Source organism: Papio anubis, chromosome 19 (assembly GCF_008728515.1).
Source record: "Papio anubis isolate 15944 chromosome 19, Panubis1.0, whole genome shotgun sequence".
Lineage (NCBI taxonomy): Eukaryota > Metazoa > Chordata > Mammalia > Primates > Cercopithecidae > Papio > Papio anubis.
Genome location: NC_044994.1, coordinates 24,350,337 through 24,373,583, shown reverse-complemented (window position 1 = coordinate 24,373,583; position 23,247 = coordinate 24,350,337). Strand labels below are relative to the sequence as shown.

Genomic DNA, 23,247 nt, shown 5'->3' with positions numbered 1-23,247 from the left:
GTTCAGTATAGTTCCCTATACATGTCACCTCCACATCCTTCCTTTGGCCATGCTGTCCTCTGCACCTGGAAGATTGGGCTTCATCACCCATCATCTAGGAAGCCTCTTCTGATGCTTCCTGGGTGTTCCTGTAATCCTCTGTCTCTGACATTGAATGTCCACATTTATCATTCTTGTTTCCCCCAATAGATCCTGAGCTCTTTGAGGGCATCTACAGAGGTTCTTTTGTATCTCTAGTGCCTATCAGAGGATTTGGTAAGTTTTCAGATCAATGATGTGTCTATGTAGTTTGGATTGCTGATAGGAAATAGGGTGTGTGTATATATATATATATATAAAGATTGTAAACAGCAGGTAGTTTGAACATAATCTTAACATTAGTATTAGCATCTACTACTGATCGCCAATCTAAGTGGTGAAGATGAGGAGAATTGTGCTCGGTCAGTTTGGAGGGGCACACTCCATATTGAAACTTCTCTTGTTTTATGCACCACACTGTTTACTTTATGTTGGAATTTCAGATACACAAGGAGCATGAGAAAATTGGAAACCAGAGGAATATGATATATAAATTAAGGAATATTGACAAATAATATAGCAAAACATGATTGTAAATATTGTGTGTTATGCCTATGGTAAAAATTCACCTTACGCTTTTTTTTTTTTTTTTTTGGAAACAGAGTCTCGCTCTGTTGCCAGGCTGGAGTGCAGTGATCTCGGCTCACTGCAACCTCTGCCTCCCGGGTTCAAGCGATTCTCCTGCCTCAGCCTCCCAAGTAGTTGGGACTACAGGTGTGTGCCACCATGCCCGGCTAATTTTTTAATTTTTAGTGGAGATGGGGTTTCACTGTGTTGGCCAGGATAGCCTTGATCTCCTGACCTCGTGATCCTCCCGCCTCAGCCTCCCGAAGTGCTGGGATTATAGGCGTGAGCCACCGCACCTGGCCCACCTTACACTTTTTTAAGCATGTTGATATGAGTGATATAGCCACATTTACTTTAAAATTGCCATGAAGTAGTGTGCGCCCTACCAGTCAGTGGAAACTTTGTAATTTTCTTCACGTACAACCTGTTTAAGAGCCTTGTCTCAGGTTCTTTCTAGCGATGCATGTAGCAGCTTACAGCTCCAAGTGAAGGGTCACCTTGTTCATCCCCTAAACCTCACAGCTGAAGAAAATGAAGGACACGTACACAGTTAGCAGCAGACCCAGCACTAGCAGCCAGGCCTCTGTAGTCATCTGCACATTACTGTCTACATAATATGGACAAATCCATATCCAGAGGGAAATGCCAGAATGATGATGATTGTGTCAGAGTGATGCTAAGAAGCCTAAGGGTATAGGTGGTTTTTTCTTTATTTACAAGATACCCTGTGATATGGTTTAGGGAATCAGGAAGAAATTAAATAAATGTACTTTGAATGATACCTGACCTTCCCTTCCACCAAAAAAAGAACCCTTGATGTTTTCAACAAAAGTATTATTTATTAGCAACCATAAAATTGTCATTCTTTTATTTTAAAAGATTCTGGGGGGTTGATATTGATCTGTCTATAAATCCCTCCATCCATCTCCGTATATTCTATCTGTTTATAAATCCCTCCCTCCACCCATCTCCATATATCATACACATAGATAAAACATAGCCATATAAAGTGTACACGTTTTGAACCTCCAACCAATGCCATTACCAACAAAGTCTGTCTGCTAGTGCTGAAAGTAGAAGGAAAGAGTTCCAGACTGGTAAAGTGACAGGCTTCAGAAATACTCTCTGACTAATTTCTAACTATCTCTGCTCAAAAACATATAAAAATTATTTGACATATGCAGACATGAAGTAATTGGCATCATTGTCCAAATTCATGATGTGAAAAGCCTTTCCGCACCTTTCAAAGCAGCATATGGGCCCTGAAATGTGAATACACACTTGGAATTAGCTTTGCCTTTCACTCACTCACTCTCAGGATGTCTCTGATAACATGCGCTTGTGCCAGAATGTAGTCATCTGTAGAACTTATTTGTGGGGAAGGCAATAGGATAAAAGTAACATTTGGATGCCACGACAGTTCAGATCTTCACTAGGAACAGTGGTATGGGTGTACTGTTGAGATCAAATACAGACTAATTATTCACCTTCTAAATGGGCAGTTATTACATTTTATGTTGAATTCACAAAGCAGATTTTTTTGGCTCGCTATATTTAAACTGAAGTGCTAGGCATTACCTTTTTTTGGTTTAATTTTACTGGTGTTATTACCAGGAAACTAAGTTTCTCAGATTTCTGATCAAAAGACAGAGCCTATTTGTGAAAAGCCACATTCATATTGCGTGTGTGAGAGAGACGAAGAGAAAGAAAGAAAATATGTGAAAGAATGAGCTAGAAAAGTATGTAGGACAAGGTTGTAGAGGGTCTCTATAGATCCATTTCATTCATTAAAATTAATAATTTAGCCACTTGGTACTTAGCACTAGGGTCTGTGGACACTTTAACATATAAGATAGACTTTCTGCCATCTAGAGGTTATAAATAAGGCAGTTGAGCAATGATTCAGAGTAGAAAAAGGAGACTAGTGTTTTTACCAACTGGAGAAACCTTGAGCCCTCTCTTTTAATTCTACTAGGCAGAATTTTGGCCTGATATTCCAGGAAAGTAACTTGACAACTGTGACACTTTGCAAATGTTGCAGCGATCCAGAGGTACATGGAAGTGCAATAAAGTTGTGAAATAATATGACTCAGTGCTGATCAGTGGCTCCTTATTGGCAGCAGACATTCATTAAAACATAGCAAATTTCCCAGGCACTGACGTTACAAGGGAGAGGCTAGCAGGACATGGCCCTATGCTCGAGGACAGAGAGACCTAAGCTTAGAGACAAGTTCCAGCACAAGTCAAAAGCACCCTGGATCTATTGAGGAATACCATGAGAACTGTAGGAGTTAGTTTTGGAGGGGAGGAGGGAACGAAAACTGCCAGGGCTTCTTGGGAGATCAAGGGCTGGCTTGAGCTGGGCCTAAAAAGGCATCCTGGATTTAAGCATGTAAAAGGGAGGGGGAGATAAAAGAAAGGGGGTAAGCACGGATAGGAATGTACTTGAGATGTTTAGAGAAAAGTGAATAGATGTACTTGCCTGGAGTAGGATCATGGTTTAGGAGTGAACATCTCAAACATTTCATGGTCTTCTTTCACTCTGCCTTGTCTCAGGAATGCCCTTCTCTATGCCCATCCCTCAAGCTCCAGACTCAAAGTCACCTCCGGTGTGAAATCTCATCTGGCTCCCGTAGGCAGACAGCCATCCCACCTGTGAAGGTGCCTGACTTCTCCTTCTTGTCTCCCTGTTGCTTTGTATGGTCATCATGGTTCGTATATGTCTCGCTGGCTTGCTCAGAATTGGGACTGAACCGTGTCTGCCATCCTTGTATCCCTAAAACCTAAGAGAGTGGCCAGGTTGGAAATGTCCGATCAATAAGACAAAATGAAAAATAAAATTTGGACTTTGGCAATGAGGACCTGAGAGATTGCTCTTCTTGTATTTCTTTTGTAAGGGAGGTAATCTCAAACTGGGTGAATGAAGTATGAGAAATTTCTCAAAGGATTTTATCTTCTATAAATCAATGGAGTTTGGATTTTTCCTAGATGCTGTGTAAATCTATAAAACTAAATATCTTAGGAGAAGAAGAGGCTTAGTCTGAGTTTTAGACTCAGTGTATAATCTTAGACAAGTTTGTGGCCTCTCTGAGGAAAAGCAGGCTGCTACCTATATTAGCTGTTATTACATGTATATATATACCTGCCAACCAGTCAGAGATCAGTATCCCATGAAAACTTTAAGCACTATTGCTATTAGGTAAATGGTATTTCTTTTAAAATATTGTTTGAAAATAGTACTTGATCCGTTTTATAAATAGAGACTATTTTCTTGGGCTTTGCAGAAATGAAAGGATTTATATAGATATATTTTGAAAGAGAGTACAGTGTCCTGTTTTTATTTTGTGTGGTTTTGTTGTTTGACATGAATGAATTTGAAAACCTGAAATACAAGGTTAAATATTAAAGACATTAGCACTGCTAGAGGGCTGTGGGATTAGGAAAGAGCTTAGGAGAGATTATTCAGAGTACTTTTTGACAGGGTGTTCACCATGAAGTGTGTGACCCTAATATCATAATACTTGGTTTCTCAAGCTTACATTTCACCTGTTGACAATAAAAGCTGTATTACTGAGGACCCAAATTCCATCCACCGGTTTTTCCAGAATATTTGCAGGACTTTCTCAACAACTAAGAGCTGCCAACCCAGTTTTGGTATGTAGACCTCCCAGCTAGCCGGAAACAAAGCATAATTTAAATCACTCTTTATTGCATAACTGCCCACTGACTGTACCATTTAAGTTAATGATTTTAACCAGAGTTGATATATTATGATGTGATCATTAGACTCTCTTGTGAAAGTAGACGAGGCAAATAATTAAAAGTGCATTGTCTGAGCTTTCTAGTCCACCAGCCATTTTAGGTTTTTGAATGGATGGAACTCCGTGAATAACAAAGTTTCTCTGTTATATAGAGATTCCTTTTCCTATAAAAATATGTAAAATGTAGTATACTTTAAAGTCTCTTTCTTGCCTTCTCCTGGGGTAGCCCTTGCCATAACTTTATTTATCAATTCATTCATGCAGGAGATATTTGTTGAGGACTCTTCTGTGGGACGCTCTGGACTAGTCTTTGGGTCACAAGGAAATCATAAGCCTGCCTGAAAGGAGGCATGCTTCTGAGGTTTACCATTACAATGGTTACTGTTACAATGTGAGGTAATAAGTAGTATTATAGAGGGAAGCATTAGGTGCTATGGGACCGTTAAGAAAGGGACTCCTAGCTGGTACTAGGTAGAGTTGGGGGAACTAAAAGGTGATGTTCTGCTGGGTCCTAGGATGTGTTAGGTGGGCAGGGTGGAGTGAGGGGAGGAGACAAGTATGGCAGCCAGGGAGAGGTAGCAGTATATTTCAATGAAATAAAACTACTCATTTGAAACTACTGGTGCTAACAGTTTGAAGCAAGAAAGTGGAGAGATGGAACTAAACTGATAAACAGGAATCCGATCTGGAGGATCTTTTATGATTTACTAAGAACGGTAAACAGTATTTAAAGGTGTTCTGGAAATGCACCTGCACCTCTACAAATCCTCCCCAGCCATGGAATTCCCTCATTTAACTTTTACTTACCAAATGTATTACCTCCAGAAGTGTAACTCATAATGAAAAAGCTTCATAGTACTTTGTGCATTATTTTAATGGGGTTGCTTTCCTTCTAAGATGAGCCTGAGGTAGTTCGGATTAGTACCCAGAGTGCCTTTTGATGAGGTGCTGGTGACAGAGGTGGGAGATGCCACAAAGTAGTGAGAGTGTGAAGCAGGGCAAATCCTGAAATGAGACTGGGGTGGGATGCAACAGGCCAGTGGAAGTGGGAACAAGTCAGAAAGTACATTGTCACCATCCTTGGAGATTTGGCCAACTCTACCTACTCTTTCCTACTTCCCATTTCCTCATCGTGGTATAGAAAGATTATTTACCTATGTTTTCCATAGTTTTGTACTACATGTGAGATATTTGGGTCCTTAAGTATTGGATTTATAGGAAATCTCATTGATATATATGCATAGTGAACAGATTATTTGAAATCAAAATAATCTCTTCAGTTGCTTTAGTAGACTTGGGTTTGGAATAATAATATTTCATGATATGAAGAGCTAGTATTTTTTGTTCTGTTGAATAAAATATCATTGCCAGAATAGAACATCTGGCAATGATAAATATTGGAATATCAAAATGATATTTATTGTTTACCAACAAAAATTAAATCAATTCCACATATGTAAAGGTTCTGGTTATATTTTAAATTATTGTTCTGAACCAATATTCTTTGTGAAGACTAGGAGTAAAGACAATTCCATCTCACAGCCCTCCACTCATTGTCACCACAGTGTTAGCAGGAAAAAAACATTCTGTAGATGGCTAAGGGCACAGGTTTTGCACAATCTTGGGTGTGAGTTTTTGCTTTGCCACTCACCACTCTGTGATTTCATTAACACCCTGAAGATCAGTTTCTTTCTCATTTTGTTTTAGAAGTAATATATCGAGAGGTCTGGAGAAGTGAAACACATAAAGCGTTTGATTTGTGTGTGTGTGCTCTTTTATGTGCCTCGCACGTGATATTCTCATATTTAAAAACTTTGATCTGATTTTCTTTGTTCATCTCTGGTGTACTTTTTCCACATTTTTCTACTGCTGTGTTAACATGTCTTGTGTTCATAGAGAATTTTTCTGTACATCAGTGCTACAAGCTAGATTAGAGAATTGTATAAGTATATTTTACCAATCTTAATTTGTTCACTAGAAATATTATGTTAACACTGGCACATCAGACTTTTTAAAAAAATTTAATTGTAAGTTCTGGGATACATATGCAGGATGTGCAGATTTGTTACGTAGGTAACTGTGTGCCATGCACACCAGACTTTTATAAAATCAATAAATATAGTTCTTGCTTATAGATTGTGCTTGTCTACCATACTTATGGTTTCTGTGTTACATGCTCTGTGTGCATGCACACACTTGCACGTGCATGTGTGTGTGCACGTGTGTACGTGTGAGTGGGAGCGGAGTGGTAAAGACAGGGGTAAATACTTTTGGAGGTAAGATATTAAAATGATAACCTTGGCCGGGTGCAGTGGCTCATGCCTGTAATCTCAGCACTTTGGGAGGCCGAGGCCAGCAGATCACTTGAGGCCAGGAGTTAGAGACCAGCCTGGCCAACATGGTCAAACCCCATCTCTACGAAAAATATAAAAATTAGCTGGGCATGGTGGTGGGTTCCTGTAATCCCAGCTACTCAGGAGGCTGAGGCAGGAGAATCGCTTGAACTTGGGAGATGGAGGTTGCAGAGAGTTCAGATCACACCACTGCACTCCAGCCTGGGCGACAGAGCAAGGCTCTGTCTCAAAAAAAAAAAAAAACCCTGTATATATATAATATATATATGTGTATGTGGATGTATATGCATTTATAATTATATATTTATATTTATATGTGTGTGTGTATATGTGTGTGTGTGTGTGTGTATATATAAAAAACCTTGACCAAAATATAATGAAAGATAACCTTCACCAAAATAAGCCTTAAAGTCAGCTATGGCAAGGGTTTCTCCTGCGACATTTCAAAAAGTTCTAGGAAGATTACCTTGAGCCTCTTCAAAATAACCTTTCCTTTTACATGTCGATGACTGAAAATCACAAACTGTAAAGCTTTGTCTCTTTTGCAAGTTCAGAATCTGCCAGTGTTCCTGTAACAGGGAGAAAGGGGATTGATTTAACTCATTAAACCTTTTCTAATCTAACATTTGCTTTTGAAAATTTGCAGACTTTTCAGATCCTTTACTAAAACCTGATTAGTTAGGGGTGAAGACAGAGACTTAAGCCTTCAGTGCCTGGTTCAAAAAGGATTCTTCACCAAGATTCAAAAATCTTACTGAATCAGGGAAATGCAAAAGAAATTGTATCTATTTTAGTTTTACCTACTATAAATAATTTATACATATCATCGATAATTTAACCAGGATAGTTAACTATACAATTATAACATATTTACTTGATTAAAAAACAGTGTTAAAGTAATGTCCAAGGTAACATTTACCTTTGCAAAGGAATGGAACCATGGATTATGGCTAGGCAGTTGTTTTTAATTTGCTTAAAATAATTGGTGTTTTAAAGGTGTACTGTGTTCTTAAGTAAGTTTTTTGTTTTTTGTTTTTTTTTTTGGCCTTGAGACAGGAAAATATTTTTTTCTCATAAGAAACATGGGTAGACTTCTGTAATATTCGCTAGGGAAATTTTGGTATATCCAGTTATTCAGGAATATTTGTTTTTATTACGACAGGCCCATCAATTTGGATTCAAAACTAAACCCCTAATATGACTTTTTGCCATAGCTGAATACTTACAAGCTACAATTTTAGTTTACCCCAATTTAAGCAAACTTGATGAATGAATTCAGATATAAAGGTATATAAATTAAATTATACTTGACATATTTGCCATAGGTATCCTTGGAAGAGCAGTCTTTGCTAGTTGGTATGAAATGATTCGATGTAGATGCAAATTTACGGTTTTGCACAGAAGTACACAAATGAGTAAGCACATAATTAGTGGGATACTACTGTTTTTCAAATGCATACATGGCTGATAAACATCTCTCCTTTCCTCATTAGTATCCATCTCTTGTTATGATAGTTATAATATCTTGAAATTTGCTGTTTTGCAACTGAAACTGGAAGGGCAGGTTGAAGCGTAAGTGGATGGTTAGGTGATCTCTGATGTCTTGCAAAATATTAGAGGTTTTATCCCAGTGAACACCAGCTTAGTCATCGTTTGGTTAAACCATATAGATTTATCTCTTTTAGTCATTTCACAATTAAGGTTTTCCTGGTTCCCAGAAACTTCTCTCTCTTTTCTGTAATTTGCCTTTAAAATTGATATATAGAAAACAGAAAATCACACATTGCAGTTATTATTGACCTGCTACATGTATTTAATAACCAAAGGAAAATATATAATTTCAAATAGTATTTGTAACTTAAAGTACATCTAAATTAGGAATACAGTAGGAATTAGATCATTAACCCACAAAAAGTCTCATAAAGGTCTTTGCAAAAGACAAGGAAAGATATTACTCTAGACAGTGACTTGTTCCAGAGAGATACATTGTTTGGGTACCATAAGGATAAATGTACATGAATGGAAAGAAATTGTGGATAGTGAAGACTGATGAGAAAGATGAGTGAATGAGAGTCTGTCCTGGAATCAGAATCCTTGGAGCTAGAACATCTGGTATGGGAGATGGTGAAGAGCATGGCAGTGCAGGCCACGAATTGGGGATTTCCATGTCTCATCATTATTTCTCTGGCTTCCCATCCTCCTTGTCAGGCCAAGCATGATAGTTTTTAGTTGCTATTGGAGGTGGCAGAAGTGGTTTATAAACTTTGATTTTTGTAACATTGCTTGAAAGTAGTCATTTTTCAAGTATAATTCATACAGTTAAAGTGGAAATATGCACTCATGTAAAGATATGTACTGTATTCAGCATTTACATTTTTAACCTGGTACATATGTCTCCAAAAAAAGGATCAAACAAAGGATTCAAAGGAAAGAAATTCCATTCCATCATTCTACCTGTCAGTTTAACCCTCTTGATGTTGATTTTACGTAAGGTAAACATCGTACATTTTATAAACGCTACTAGGAAATAGAAACAGTTTACAAATTTTTCTAAAATAATTGGCTTAAACAGGATATTGGGAAATTATAAAATACTAATGTAAAAGTCTTTCCTAAAATGTCTTAATTTCATTTCCTGTTAGTTTTGCAGAGGAAAGAAGGAATGTCAAATTTCTAAACACTTTTGTTTGAAACTAATTCTCTTTGTAAAATCAAAACTTGAAGAGAGCTCGCCTGTGCACCAAATGAATTTGTGGTTAATTATATTATTAAATTGTTATAAGATCCAGTTGTTCAGAAGTAATATATTCTTCTTAATTTCACTGAGGCAAAACAAATACCCAAAAATATTTTCCTTTAATTTTGCATTTTGTTTTGTTTTGGTTTTTTTGCAACAGATTTGCCTTCCTCACCATGCTTGCCTGGCTCTAACATTAGAAAATAGCCAAGATCTTTAAAAGGCTCAGGCCAACAAAAAGTGAATGAGGAAGTAGACCAGGTGTATGTGGTTATTGATCGGGAAGTAAGGAGCCAATCCAAGATTTCAGGATTATCTGTAGGTGATCCCCAAGGCAGATAATCTACTTATGAACTGTGTGGGGCAATGTAGGCAACGACAGTGATGTCAGGGAAGAAAGAAAAACCTACCTGCCTAAGACCTGACAAAACTGTGCTTCGTTTTCATGTGGTTGTATGGCAAAATCTAACAATGAGATAAAAAATCAAAAGTCTATCATTTTTGAGAATTTTATTTCTAAAACAGTATTAAGTAGGAGAATATTTTGACATAACTGGAACTGTTGCATCATGAAGAGTGTTTTTAACTCTGAGGCAAAGGGAGAATGCTGATTCAATGTGCAGCTTGAGCGCAGGTGTTTAATACTTGTTCTCTCCCAAAACAAAGGAACATGAAGTGAAGAACAAATAGGGTACAGACTCTTAAGAGCAGACAGGAGAGTGAGATCACAGAAAATGAAAGATATTAACAAATATCTGGAATAAGTTACAGAAATTTCAAGCCTAATTTAATCAGTTTTCAACAGAATGGAGCTATAGTGACGATGACATGCCAGTAGTATAAACAAGAGCCCTGTGAAAGTCAAAACCCCCACTACAGTCCCCAAAGCCACTTGGTTTTGTGGTGTTTGCTGGCCAGGCATAACTCCTATAGCAGGAGGATTCTTTTTTGGAAAAATGCCCCCCCAACCCCCCAAAAAAGATCTGTAGATATAACATTTGAGGGTCCTCTAATAAACCAGTAGGCCAGTAGGCTTCCCAGGTGACCATCTTGCAGTGAGATTAACCAGTCAACAAGTCCCTTTCTTGCACCTAAAACTTCCATCTGAATTTTAGTGTTTTCCTCTTAAATGAGAACTGGCAACCAAGGAGCATCAGACTTGTGAGGAAGGTCCATAATATGACTGTTAGGAACAAACAACAAGCCAGAAAAGAAGAATCTTGGAAGAAATACCGTATAGGAACCAGAAAAAAAGTTCCTTAATTGCTTGAAAGGGATCAGGGAATAGAGGATATATGTATTTTTTAAACAGGATTTTTTTTTCTTTAAGAAGCAGCTGGAAACTAAAAATTGCAGAAATGAATCCAGAATGATTGGATGACTGAAGGGGAGGAACTTTCCCAGAAAGTCAGAATTTTCAAAAGGAGAAGGGCGTAAGATAGGAAAGGAAGAAAACAAATTAGAGAATGTCTCCATGAGGATCAACATTTAAGTAATAGATGTCCCAGAAAAGGAATAGAGGCGATCATTTTATACATTGTATAGATAGAGGTGATTCTATTTATTTATTTATTTATTTTTAAGAGACAGGTTCTTACTCGGTTGCCCAGGCTGGAGTGCAGTGGTGCAGTCATAACTCACTGCAGCCTCAAACAGCTGGGCTCCAGCCACCCTCTATCCTCAGCCTCCCATGTAACTGGGACTACAGGCATGTTCCACCACATCCAGCTAATTTTTTAAAAAGCTTTTGTAGAGATAGGCTCTTGCTATGTTGCACAGGCTGGTCTCAGTTGATCCTCTCACCTCAGCCTCTCAGAGTGCTGGCAAGGATCTTTTTTTTATAAAAGAGAAAACTGATAGATCACGTGATGTGTTCAACCATATTGAGACGGGTTTTCTGCTTTGGATTAACAAGACTTTGTGATAGTTATGTTAAAGACAAAGCAACTGTGAAAGGAAGGCAGTTACCCTGGGCTGGGGAGTGGGGGCATTGCACAGGAAAGGATATATAATCCATTTGGCTCCACTGTGAACTGTATAGTATAAACTGAATTTTTATTATAATCACCAAACTGTGATAGGCCAGATTGGGAGGATCGGGGAGGGAGAATGTGGAGTGTGAGTGTATGTAGTGTGATAAGCTTCCTACATAAATGGAAAATCAGTACATAACATATACAAGTCATTCGTATTTAGAAACATGGAGACAAGTATCAACAGAAACTGCTCCAAGAGTTAGAAATACACACCTCTAGGGAGCAGGAATCAGGTGGGAGGTACGGGGCAGGGGGCTGCTGTTTTTCTTTTATTAATTATAAACCTATTAAAACCATGGGCATATTTTAGTTTGACTTAAAAACTAAAGCAGGCAGCACAGGTTTTTGCTTTTTCAAAACCTACCACATACAGTTTTGAAACAGCACACAAATATCACAGTATGAGGGTTGCAAACTGCGCAGCTGAGGACGGCTGATGGGTTCTTCCAGTCAGGTGTGGCTTCACAGGCGAGCATCCCGTGCAGTGAACAAGGCCCAGCACTGGGTTTAATACTCTGCTGTTTCTGTTTTGAAATTCTTAATAATTTAGGCACAAGAGAGACCCCACGTTTTTGTTTTGCACAGAACCCTGCAAATTATGTAGCCAGACCTGCTTCTAATAGATACATTGTTTGGATTCTGGCGTGAGTGAGGTTGCTACTACTTCCTTCGACCCTGACCTGCTAGTGGCCTGCTGTTTTCACCACTCACATATTGATAAGGCCACCAGGATTGACGTAAACTGACATCCCTCACAAGGGAATTTGGAAGTCATGTATTGCATGGTACTGTAGAAGGTTGTTATGGTGGCTTTTATGGGTTAATTCTCTGTCCTTTTAAGGAAGACATTTGGCGTGGGAAAAGGTTATTTTTTATTCTAATTAATTATGTACTGAGGGAAATGGTTTTCACAGGAAAGAATGTCAATACTTCACGACAGAGAAGCGGAAAGCTAAGCTTGCAGCACCCTTTTCGGGGAAAGGAAGAAGCTTAGTTCGTCGTCCAGATGGGAAGTCTGTGGTGACCCTGGGGTGTGAGGAGACCCCTGTGAGTGAGGACACAGAGAGAACTAAAATCTGGCCCCTTTTGACAACCTGAAGCCCTCACTTGACCTCCTGTAATGAGCTATGGCCCCTGCAGGCAGTTCCCTTCCCTTGCAGGGGACATATCTCATTGGTCACTGTGTGGCAGACTGGGAGTCCCACCTGTGAGATGGGGAAGGTGTCATGGGAAGCACACAAGCCAGGTGTGCTCTCTCAAAGGGTCCCTGTGAAAGCCTCCACGTGGGGTGAGATGTCATTGAAGCTTAGTCGGCAGCGGGGCGGGGCTCAGCTGAGTAAGTCACATGGAGAGAGGGAGGGGATAGACAGTGCCAACTAAGGAATAATAGCTTGTCACCTTCCAGTGAGAAGGCAGGTTTTCCTGTTTGGTTAGTAGAGTAATTTTAAAGGCAGTTACCAAAGAGGAACCTTAGAAATATCTAGAGTAACAATAGTGTATGAGTAGTCATTGCACAGCCCCCACCCACATGATGTAATAGAATTCAAGGCACCACTAATTCGGGTATATGTGTTCTGCTGTATTTCTTAAGTTATTTATAGTTATAGCTTATTTATTCATTACAATTATTTATAATTGCAATGTTCTGGAGATAACCGTGTAGCTATGTTTAGTATAAGGAAGCATTTGTCTTAGATAAATTTTTTTCTTTTCCTGTTTTGCATTTTGGATAAAACAGTTTTATAAAGGATGGAAGCTCCAATGCAAGTAACATGAACTCAGGCATGCCTGAGAGTGCTAGGTAGAGCTGATGCAACAATCAGAGCCTTCCTTCTTCTCAGTCTGTGATGGCTTTTGCTGTCCCTTCGGGTCCTGTGCCCGTCGCTGTGCTAGACAGCAGAGATAGAGGGCTGAACACAAATCAAGTCTGTCTCTGTCATTGGGGAGCTCACGGTCCAGAGAGAGTGAGAGGCTAAGCACTTGCACTTTGAGATAAAGGCAGCACGTGAAAAGTTCCAGGTTTCTTGAGAGTTTAAAAGGAGAAGCTACTTTAGGTTGAGTTCAGGCAAACCTTTTTAAAAATCTTATGCATTTTTAATTGAGACAGGGTCTCACTGTGTTGCCCATGCTGGTCTTGAACTCCTGGGCTCAAGCGATCCTCCTGTTTCGGTCTTCCAAAGTGTTGGGGTTACAGGCATGAGCCACCGTGCCTGGCCAAGGCAAACCTTTTTGTGAAAATGACTTGTAAGCCGAAACCTGAGTGACAAGCAAGGAGGAAGTATTGCAAGTACAGGGAACAGAGTGTGTGAAGGATGTGAAGCAAGAACAAGTTCTTTGTATGAAAGGAATCCAGAGAGGCTCTGTGTCCCTACTCTCAGAAAGGAAGGAGCAGAGTGGCACGGGATTGTGCTACGAAGGCTGTGGGGCCGGAGAAGCTAGGACCAAAACCTCCATTAGTGATTTTCATTTTAAAATTATACATACAATGGAAAGCCCTTGATTGCCATTGTTGGGGTTGGGGGTGGCGGTTAAACAGCAGAACTTAAAGTCTTGGATCTTCAAATATCAACATAATGATGGTTCTCCTAGGAGACAGTTTTCACACTTTGACACTTCACTGAAGGTTTTTTGGATTCATCAGATTAAGGTGGATTTGAATCCCATTTCTCTTGTTCATTGTGTGGCCTGGGACAAATGACTTAATTCCACTGAGTCTCAGATTTCTACCTTGTAAAATTGGTGTGATAATACCATATGTCATAGGGGAGATTGAAGGATATATGATATATAAGACAGTTGTACAGTATCTGGCATCTAATAAGTTTTCAATATATGATAGTGATGGAAGTAGTAGTTCTTGAGTTTGTTATTATTATGTATTTAGGACATTAAACAGGTGTAAGTGGACAGAGGAGCAGAATAATAAATAATTAACCTATTGGGTCATTAAATAGGAGAGGGATATATAAAAGAATTTGTTCTAAGAATCAAAGAGAGGAGCTAAAAAACGATATTTGTCTTTGTAATACCGAAACTCAAAAAGCATAGCAGTAAAATGTGAATAATTTCACTCCTTTTCCTCCTGGGTGTTTTTACTTCATGGAGTTGCAAGGTTAAATAGCTTGTATGTAAGAGTTCAGAAAGCAAACATGGAGATTAGTGTGACTGGTCATTAGACATATTCAAATATTCCTGGTATATAATTATCAGTGCATTTTGAATTACTCATTTTCTCAAGGAAAAGTTTTTGGAGACTTATAACTTTTTTAGAAATGGGAAAAAAATGCTAACCTGACCTGCTTCATGGTGATTCATTCCTTTCTCATTTTGCTCCTTAAAACAAACCAAGAAGCCAGATGTTTAGTTGCCTAAGATGAAAGCTGTTTCCTTAGAAATCCTGAATGAAAGAAAAACTGCTTCTCTAGAATGGCAAAGTCCATTTAGAAGGTAATCATGACCTGATTCAGGCAATAGAATGTGGTTGAAAAGTGTTGCTCATAGCAACCAAGAACACTTGTAGATAAATTAGTTTTCTAAAATAAGCCTTCTCCAATAACTGTATATGGAATTTTCCTGTTCAACTGTACTGTGCATTCTTTTTTGTCCAATGATTGTATTGACCTAAATAGTTCTGTTTGGTGGGCTTATAACCTTTTGATTACATCCATTTGCTTAAAAATCTTCCATTTCTTTTATAAAATGTTTTCACCTGTCAACATTCTCTTGTTCTTTCTTTGAATTTAAATTGAATGTAATGGTATCAAGGTACTAGAAAAAAGTCCAAGTTCCCTATAAACAGCAGACCGAAATTGGTAATTTTTAATTGTCATTACTTAAAAAGATAAAAATGAAATAAATTACTAATATGTCTGTTGATTTTTGTTTCACTCTTGTTAGTGATGAAACGTTGAGCATAAAGCCCTGAAACACGAGTGTAAAATTAGTATTTTGACCACTTTTCTCTCTACTCTTGATTCCTTAAGGTAAAATTTATGAATATCATAAATAGAAATCTAGATAAAATAGTCATATCTAAAAATGAATCGACTCCAAATATGCAAAAAACCTTTCACAAAATAAAATTTTATTTATCCACAGATAGGGTTCTAGGCAGCATTACTTCATTATTCACCATAGGCTTCTTGCTTTGTGAGTTGTTTTTTAAAAAGGAATTAGATGTAGATTTGTGAAATTGTGAAACTCCTAGATAGATGTAGAAAAAGAATACCATAATTAGACACGAGTTCTTCAATATCTATAATGATCACAAGACTTAAAAAAAAATTTTTTTTTCTTCTATCTTGATACCACAGTTTAGGCCTGACCAGTCACCCTACTTTCAGATTCTCAGCACATTCTTTGAAAAGATGGATTAAAATATTAGTTTCCGTGCCATAGAGAAATGCCTGTGAAAAGTAATTTTTTTCTTCGACGTAGGTACACAGCTGTTAATTTCTCCTCCTCACTCATTTCTAATTTTTATTCTTTGCATCACCTGTAGAGATAATTTTGTTTATGGAATTTTCTGGAACAGAGTTCATTGACACAGTGGTCTCCATGGTAAATTTACTATAAGGCAAATACCGTCGCTGCTTCTGGCACTCCCTCTTCACTTATTTGCCTGTGTCTTCTGGTTTCTTACAAAACATTCATTTAAACAGTCAGTCAGGAGCAGAAACACTGGAGATCAGAGGACTGAAATTCCAGTGACTGCTCTGCTTCGTGACCTCAGCCACACCACTTCACCTCTCTGGGCCATGTTTAGCCAGTGGAAGGAGTTGACCCCACTGTCTCTGCAGTCTCTTCTAGCCCATTCTGGATGATCAAAATATTCAATTTTGCTTTTGCGGAGAAGCTTTAGAGAGGAGGATTGTAGCTTGTTTCTCTCCTAGCTTGAATGTGTTGTTCAAGTTTTAAATTTGTATCGTAGATGAAAAAGAAACACACTTTCATCTGGAGGGAGTGCTGGTGGCAGTTGGAGTTAATTTTGGACTCTTCTGATGAAAACTGCAGTTCTAACCATAGCCTATCTCCCATTTCTCTTAAAATGTATTCAGTCAAGTAACAAAGATTTATTGACCTATGTGCCAGACACTCTTTTTGGCGCTGAAATCCAGTATATTATGTAATATAGTGGTCTTAAAGTTGGCACCTCTATCTTGAAAGTATGATGCGTTCATACTTTCAAACTAAGTTACTATTGTTTATAAATGTACACAAAAGCTGTGAACTTCTTTCACATAGTCCTTTCTTAATTTTGTTTTGCTTATGATATAAAATATAAATGGGGAACAGATAAGCCACAACCTCTGGTACTAAATTATTCTTTTATGTTTACTGCTACCTTGTAATGCTACTGAATTTGTCAGTTTCGATTTTCAAAATGATTTACATATGTTATTTGTGGTTCCTTTGGTTTTACTGATACTCATCAATTCATTTCTTAACATATAACAATAGGGCATCTTTTATTTGTAATCATCTATTTCTAATTAATCAACTTGTTCAGAGATTTTGTAATCTAAGGACAATAACCTTGTTTTCTTGACTTTGAGCATTTTAGTTCTCCCTTTTCTTCCTTCCCCTTCCTTCTCTTCTCGTTCTTCCCTATGAAGTCCTTCCCAGATTTCTATCAATTCTAAATCATAAAGGCCCAGGTTCAACTTTCTAGTATTTCCATATACTTGTAGAACAGCACAGAATTATTCCATGGAACACCTTAGAATTCACCTGCCAGTGGTGGTATGATTGTAATGAAGTCAAAATGATTAGCCATTTTCTCCTTTTGTGACTCATCTTTGTCTCCTTATTCTTCATCTGTTGGTAAACCTGAGGTTATTTTTAATGTGCTTTTACCTAATGTAACTCAGAAGTCAAAGCCCGTAGGTAAAGAAGGCCCTATTGTAATTAAAGCAAGAAATTCAGTACTTTAGGCCAGTTACTTGAGGACTTATAAAAGCGTGACAAATTATTTTAACCCTTATAGTTGGGCTAAGTTCAAAAGCTGGCTGTACACTAACAAAATAGCTATTAGGTAAGTAAATAGTGGTCTGAGAGACCAGCTAGACATTGAGTAGCTGCCTTGTTTAGGTGGAAGTATTGTTGCTAAGAAATAAAAGTAGGATCGAGAACTTGGAGGCCATACCACTGTGTCCCCTACGCTCAGAAAAGACATGGCCCACAATATGCCCTCAAAAGATATTTGTTGAAAAAAAATGTTTCTGGCTTTGTTGTCATCTGATTAGAACTTTTGCACATTTCTTTATGTGTGGACATTTAAAAATATTAATGTAACAAAAATGGACTAAGGTCAGTGATAAATGATATACATACAGGTTTTCATTCTAAATAGAAAATCACTTAACTTACCTATCTGTTAACATCAGACTTATCTAAAAATTCAGTCTGCTAGCCATGTAGTCAGGGTATGGAAATTTGTAACTGAAAGATTGTGTGAGTTGGCCTCTCATTAATAAAAATTAATTGACTCCTTTGTTTATATTTTATGTCTGTTATGTTATCTGCTTATGCCACTTCTATATTAGTGCTAGTTCCAGAAGGAAGGCATTGAGAACTACTCTGTCCCATGGCCACTGCTGGGGAGTTTCCTCTTCTACAGACTCTGAATCAACCCAGACTTCTCTCGCCTCCAGCCCCATCCTCCTTAAACCCTTCTTCCATGGAGATTCTTTCCTTCTCTCACAATCACAGGTGTGATCACAGATGTTCCCAGGTGTGATCTTCTTAATCTGATCCTGAGGAAAGAAAAGGTAAATCAGAGAAACGAGGGAAGAGTCCTCACTGGCCTACCCTAAACCCCCTCTCCCCTTCTTCTGTTCCACTTTCCACTCCATCTCAACTCATTACCCTCATCCACCTCCTCCCAAGTTCCCGTTTCATTTGTCATCCCCAAGCCCTTGGCTCTGCCCCTCACTTCCCCGAAACTGTAGCCCTCTTATAGGCTACTCTCCATCCCCTCTCATGGCGTCCCCACCCCATAAATCCCCAGGAGTGACTGTGAAAAGATTCTGAGCTTACAATGAAAGAAACAGAATTCCCTGCTCCGGCCAGCAAGGCAGGATAGGAAGATGCTCTTGCCGCCCCACGTGGTGCTGGCCATGGGATGCATTTTCCCCAGTGTTCTGAGGAACTCCTGGCCCTGTCTTAGTATTATGTTTTAAATCCAGTTTTGTGGGCTGATCTGACAGCTTAACCTCAAATTTTATTCTTGTTTCCCTGGGAAAATATTAAAATTTTGAAGAACTGACTAATAAATTAACTTTTGGAATACCGTATATTTGTAAATGGGTGACTGCCTGTTTTCTGATAAGGGTGTAGCCTGTAATGTCTCAGAATGCCTTTGTTTGGGTTTGGAGGTGACGAGAAAGAAAGGTTGTTGGTTTGTTTTGACACTAAGAATTTTTGGCTCTAAAAGTACTTTGTAATCATTTTAATTTTTATTATTTCATTTAAATTGGGGCATTTGTACCAAAAATGTCTTTCAGATTCACATAATTGCTTATATCTATTAACAGCTGTGTACCTATGCTGAAGAAAAAATTACTTTACACAGGCATTTCTCTATGGCATGGAAACTAATATTTTAATCCATCTTTTCAAAGAATATACTGAGAATTTGAAAGTAGGGTAGCCGGTCAGGCCTAAACCTTGGTATCAAGTCATGCTGAGTAAAAAATGGCTTTTCATACAGTTGTTTTAGTGATGTTTTCTGTTTGTGTAAGTAAAAAAAGAGAGAGAGAGAAGGTATTACTTGAGAGATATTTACGTTTCCATTTTTCTGTATATTTTTTAGAATATTTATTAACCGGGTTCCCAGGACACTGTGTGTGTAGCATCATCCTGGAAGTAACTATCCACACACTTCTCTTGGTTAAACTCAACTGCATAAAGTGTGTCCTCAGGAACTTAGCTGAACTGTGTGAAACCCATTCAGTTCACACAGGCCCTTGAATGTGCACTTTAAAGCATTTCATGGAAAATGTCTGAACCTTTATTAATATATTGTTTATATCTGAATTAAGTTAGGGCCAAGAACTGTAATTATTATCCTCCTGCTTGCATCAATAGTTTTACATACGCCTTCTCTGCTGATGAATTTGAGTCAGATTAATGAGTAATAAATCTAAAGATAACCTTTTAAAACCACTGGAGAGCCAAGAAAGTGAACATATAATTATGATTTAAAAGGATATGTGACTAAGGCACTCAGATGTGTTTCATCTGGTGCATGGGTGTTCATTTCTAGTTTTAACGCAATTGAATGAAAATTACTTCCTAATTCCATCAAAATAGCATCATTGGCTACTTTAAACTTTTTAGAATTGATATTAGGAAATACACCAGTACACCATAAAAAATCAGAAATTGAGGAATCGGAAGTACCAGAAGTTCAACCATAGGACTAAAAAATAATAAGTTACTAGAAAAATTCAAGTCAACTTTTTCAACATAACATTTTGCCAATATTTGTACTCTTCCTAATTAAAAATGGGTGTACCATTTTAAAACATACTGTATTTATCAAAAGTAGGAATTTGTCTAATAAATTGAAATTTTGTTTAAACATCATGCTTTACATTCCTGATATGCCATAAAACTTAATGGTGGGCCAGAAATGTAAAACCTTGACCAGTTGGGTTTCATGTATACTTTGAAACTAGAAGGCCGTCACTTGGTTGTTTGTTTCTGCAGTAGAAATGGAAACAATTTATTGTTTGCTAAATAATGGACACACTTTAAGAATTTTAAAGTGATTCATAACCTTCAAGAGTTTACTTGGCATGTACAGCTATTTTTAAAATTGCATTGAAATGCTGTTCTCAAATATCCTAGAGTTAAGGGGTCTTGTTTTTAGTTTGAAGCAGTATCAGATCACATATATAGTCAGAAATATCGTAAGTTTGACTAGAAATGTTTATCCTTCCTTCTACCTAAATTAAATGCCTTTGGATCCCTATTTAATGTGTTGAGAACCCTGACTCTATTTTTAAAGAAATTGAGGCAAGAGTATACTAATATTAGCCAAAAATCCTTCAGTTGGATACATTAAATAATTTTAGGAAACAAAACAAAAAATCGAATCAGTGCATTATAATAGTAGTTTCATTAAGGTTGAACTGTTAGAGGTGATTTTATTTCTTATTTTCCAAACTATAAAGTGGTTATATTACTTTCATAAATAGACTTTTAAAAACATGTCTCCATGTGTATATATATTTAGAGAGGAGAGAGCCTCTGAATGACTCATTCTGGAAAAAAAAGGGGGGCAGTTTTAAACGTTTCAAATAGCTTTCTTTTCTCTTCTTCCCATTTCTTCACTGAAAATTGCCAGTTACTGTACATAAAAAGTGTTCCTTTTCTTTTAACCATCTCTGCTTGCTGCCAAGGTGTAAATCAGAAAGCCCAAGTTTCTTTCTCCCACTTCATAAACAAGACTTCGTTCTGCTTCAGACACTTGGAGCCCTGCCAGAGTTGTCATGATGATGTCAGTTTACCAAGAATGTTCACATTTCTCATGCTGTGTTCCACATTCCCTGGACTCGAGCAAATGTCCTTTTAGAGCTCACTGAAGTTTCAGGATTGGATTTAAAAAGCATGCCTTGTTTTCAGTACTTGCCCTTCATGTGCTACCTTTTCAAAATCAGAGATCCCTTTTTAACAGCTTGACAGTTTACAAGCCCACAGGATACATTTTGTATTTATTAATTAAATACGAAATGACCAAAAGTTTATCAGTCAGTGAAACCAGTCAAATTTGCTAGTTTAATAAATTGAAATTTTATTAATAGTATTCTCTCATTTAGCAAGTATTTATTTTATATCTATATTTGTAATTAATTTACAATGTTTCGTTGATTTTTCAAATTTCCTTTTCACAAATAACAATGACATCTACCTATTTTGGGGGAAGTAATACCTCTATATAGGCGATGGAACTTACCAGATGAATTCTGATACCTTGTATTATTTCTTGGTTCTTGGCTAGCTGATTGGAAACCACTATGATATACATCATTGTATCTAATTATTTAATAAATGATTTGAGCCTGTAAGCCATAAATATTAGAAAATCCAGACGGTTTTGGAAACTTACTTAGAGAGATGGCTGTGATTGGAGGGAGTAGTTGAACTTTGTGTCTACCTTATCCTGGTAAACTTAATGGACATCTCGTCTATGCAGAAGTTAAGAGGGCCGTGAAGAGTTCAGTCCTTCTAACATTTAAAATGTGTGAAGCCCGATTTTATGGATTTTCATAGAACAAAGGTTTAAGATAAAACCTGTTCTATTTTATATCTGCTGCATTTGATCTAGTTATCCCATGTAATTCAGTACTGTGCAGAATTTTATTTCTGAAATGATCCTTGAAAATCATTTAGTCTGACTATAATTTTACAGGTAAGTCATGGATAACTGAGTGATTCTGGACAGTTTTAATTACATGTTCAGAAAATTGGACTAAATAAGATAAATTCTGTGAAATATATTAGTCCTCAGAATTCTTTGTAAATGCCCAACAAATATGGATGTGTTTATATGGATTTATTATAGTAGTTGCACATTGATGCCCTAATTAACCTAAGAAACAAAATATCAGTACGTTATTATTTATATTATAAACATTTGATTTTTTAATATCCCCTTAACTTGAGTTGGCAAATTACATCTTTACAAGGGAATTTTCTTTATTGTTTGATTGATTGATTGATTTAGAGATGGAGTCTCATTCACTCGGTCACTCAGGCTGGAGTGCAGTTGTATGATCTTGCTCACTGAAACCTCTGCCTCCCAGGTTCAAACGATTCTCCTGCCTCAGCCTCCTCAGTAGCCGGGATTACAGACACGTACCACCACACCCAGCTAATTTTTGTATTTTTGGTAGAGACGGCGTTTCACCATGTTGGCCAGTCTGGTCTCGAACTCCTGGTCTCAAGTGATCTGCCCACCTCAGCCTCCCAAAGTGCTGGGATTACAGGCATGAGCAACCGCGCCCAGCCTTGACTTAATTTTAAAGTGGGCTTTGTTTGACTTTCTAGGCTGATGTTGAATATTGCCTACTTTTCATTTCTCTTATAATAATGTGAGGTACAGTTTTCTTTTAATCACCAAGTTTTGATTCACTCAAAATAATAGAACTTCTTGAGATGGGTGCCAGCCAAAACACTAAGAGAAGTATTGTTAATCATAGGCAAAACCCTGGTCCTCAGTCCTTTGTTCTGATTGAGTGGCATAATGACTTGCTGAATTCCAGTTCATAAACTCAAATCATTGTGAATTTTATGTTTAATCCTCCTAGCATTGTTCTATGGCAAATGTATCCTTTTGATAATTTTTAGAGCATTCCTTTGCGGCTTTTTATAGAAGTTTCAAAACAAGTTTAAACTAGGCAAATTAAAATCTAGTTTGAATACAGAGATTTTTAAATCTCTATTTTAAGAAATAATTGCAGATTCTAAAAGTAGTTTTCAAATTAGCAAGGAAGCCTCAACCAGTGTTTCATTCCCATCTTTGAACTCTTCATCACATTCTCTAGAATTTCTTTTTTTTTTTTTTTTTTTTGAGACGGAGTCTTGCTCTGTCACCCAGGCTGGAGTGCAGTGGCCGGATCTCAGCTCACTGCAAGCTCCGCCTCCCGGGTTCATGCCATTCTCCTGCCTCAGCCTCCCGAGTAGCTGGGACTACAGGCGCCCGCCAC

General features: G+C 37.7%; 1 protein-coding gene and 1 long non-coding RNA gene across 6 annotated transcripts in view; one reads left to right on the top strand and one right to left on the bottom strand.

The window, feature by feature from the left end:
• GAREM1 (GRB2 associated regulator of MAPK1 subtype 1) overlaps positions 1-23,247 on the top strand; it is a 200,386-nt gene that overhangs the window by 94,019 nt on the left and 83,120 nt on the right. The gene's annotated exons all lie outside the window — the stretch shown is intronic.
• On the bottom strand, positions 5,337-8,302 carry LOC116271461. Its single transcript, XR_004180042.1, has 3 exons — positions 8,221-8,302; positions 7,227-7,329; positions 5,337-5,422 (listed from the first exon to the last, which is right to left on the bottom strand). It is a non-coding gene; the product is annotated as an uncharacterized LOC116271461 (long non-coding RNA).